The sequence below is a fragment of the Trichechus manatus genome, unplaced genomic scaffold (assembly GCF_000243295.1).
Source record: "Trichechus manatus latirostris isolate Lorelei unplaced genomic scaffold, TriManLat1.0 scaffold00003, whole genome shotgun sequence".
Taxonomy (NCBI): Eukaryota; Metazoa; Chordata; class Mammalia; order Sirenia; family Trichechidae; genus Trichechus; species Trichechus manatus.
The window spans coordinates 1,872,049-1,874,416 of record NW_004443939.1 but is presented as its reverse complement, the minus strand read 5'-3'; the positions used below and the strand labels follow the sequence as shown (position 1 = coordinate 1,874,416).

Sequence of the window (2,368 nt, the reverse complement as noted above, 5' to 3'; positions counted from 1 at the left end):
AAGTGCTTTAAGTCCTCTTCACTTTCAGCAAGCAAGGTTGTGTCATCTGCATATCTTAGGTTGTTAATGAGTCTTCCTCCAGTCCTGATACCCCATCCTTCTTCATATAGTTCACCTTCTCGGATTGTTTGCTCAGCATACAGATTGAATAGGTATGGTGAAAGGATACAAGCCTGATGCACACCTTTCCTGACTTTAAACCACAAAGTATCCCCTTGTTCTGTTCAAACAACTGCCTCTTGATCTATGTACAGGTTCCACATGAGCATAATTAAGTGTTCTGGAATTCCCGTTCTTTGCAATGTTATCCACAATTTTTATGATCCACACAGTCGAATGCCTCTGCATAGTCAATAAAACACAGGTAAACATCTTTCTGGTATTCTCTGCTTTCAGCCAAGATCCATCTGACATCAGCAGTGATATCCCTGATTCCATGTCCTCTTCTGAATACGGCCAGAATTTCTGGTAGTTTCCTGTCAATATATTGTTGCTGCTGCTTTTGAATGATCTTCAGCAAAATTTTACTTGTTTGTGATATTAATGATATAGTTAGGTAATTTCCGCATTTGGTTGGATCACCTTTCTTGGGAATAGGCATAAATATGGATCTCTGCCAGTCAGTTGGCCAGGTAGCTATCTTCCAAATTTCTTGGCATAGATGAGTGAGCACTTCCAGCCCTGCATCCATTTGTTGAAACATCTCAATTGATATTCTGTCAATTCCTGGAGCCTTGTTTTTCACCAATGCCTTCAGTGCAGGTTGGACTTCTTCCTTCAGTACGATCAGTTCCTGATAGTATGCTACCTTCTGAAATGGTTGAAGGTCGATCAATTCTTTTTGGTATAATGACTCTGTGTATTCCTTCCATCTTCTTTTGATGCTTTCTGCATCGTTTAATTTTTTCCCCATAGAATCCTTCACTATTGCAGCTGGAGGCTTGAATTTTTTCTTCAGTTCTTTCAGCTTGAGAAATACCCAGCATGTTCTTCCCTTTTGGTTTTCTATCTCCAGCTCTTTGCACATGTCATTATAATACTTTGTCTTGTTGAGCCGCCTTTGAAATCTTCTTTTCAGTTCTTATACTTCATCATTTCTTCCTTTTGCTTTTGCTACTCGATGTTCAAGAGCAAGTTTCAGAGTCTCTTCTGACATCCATTTTGATCTTTTCTGTCTCCTTAATGACCTCTTGCTTTCTTCATGTATGATGTTCTTGATGTCGTTCTACAACTCGTCTGGTCTTCAGTTATTAGTGTTCAACGCATCAAATCTATTCTTGAGATGGTCTCTAAATTTAGGTGGGATATACTCAGGGTCCTACTTTGGCTTTCATAGACTTGTTCTAATTTTCTTCAATTTCAACTTGAACTTGCATATGAGCAATTGTCTGTTCCACAGTTGGCCCCTGGCTTTGTTCTGACTGATGATATTGAGCTTTTCCATCGTCTCTTTCCACAAACGTAATTTGATTCCTGTGTGTTCCATCTGGCGAGGTCCCCCTGTACAGTTGCTGTCTACGTTGGTGAAAAAAGGTATTTGCAATGAAGAAGTCGTTGGTTTTGCAAAATTCTATCATGCGGATCACCAGCATCATTTCTATCACCAAGGCCATATTTTCCAACTCCCGATCCTTCTTCTTTGTTTCCAACTTTCACATTCCAATCACCAGTAATGATCAATGCATCCTGATTGCATGTTCGATCAATTTCAGACTGCAGACGTTGGTAAAAATCTTCAATTTCTTCATCTTTGGCCTTAGTGGTTGGTGTGTAAATTTGAATAATAGTCGTATTAACTGGTCTTCCTTGTAGGCATATGGATATTATCCTATCATTGACAGTATTGTACTTCAGGATAGATCTTGAAATGTTCTTTTTGATGATGAATGCAATGCCATTCCTCTTCACATGTCATTCCCAGGATAGTAGACCATATGATTGTCCAAATCAGAACGCCCAATACCAGTCCATTTCATCTGACTAATGCCTAGGATATCGATGTTTATGCATTCCATTTCATTTTTGATGATTTTCAATTTTCCTAGATTCATACTTCGTACATTCCATGTTCCGATTATTAATGTATGTTTGCAGTTGTTTCTTCTCACTTTTTTTTTTTTATTGTACTTCAGGTGAAGGCTTACAGAACAAATATTTTCTCATGAAACAGTAGTACACATGTTGTTTCATATCATTGGTTAACAACCCCACAACATATTAACCCACTAAATTCTCAACCTTTTTTCTTTTTGGTGACAATACTCATAGCCAAAGATACACCGTTTCAAAAATTTCTACATACACAGTTCAGTGACATTGACTACGCTCTTCCAATTGTGCTGTTATTCTCACTTAAGATGAAGGCTTA

The 2,368-nt window shown here is 38.2% G+C and overlaps 1 protein-coding gene across 1 annotated transcript in view; it reads left to right on the top strand.

Annotated features, from left to right (window-relative positions):
* Positions 1–2,368, top strand: part of FYB2 (FYN binding protein 2) — a 115,388-nt gene that overhangs the window by 9,212 nt on the left and 103,808 nt on the right. The gene's annotated exons all lie outside the window — the stretch shown is intronic.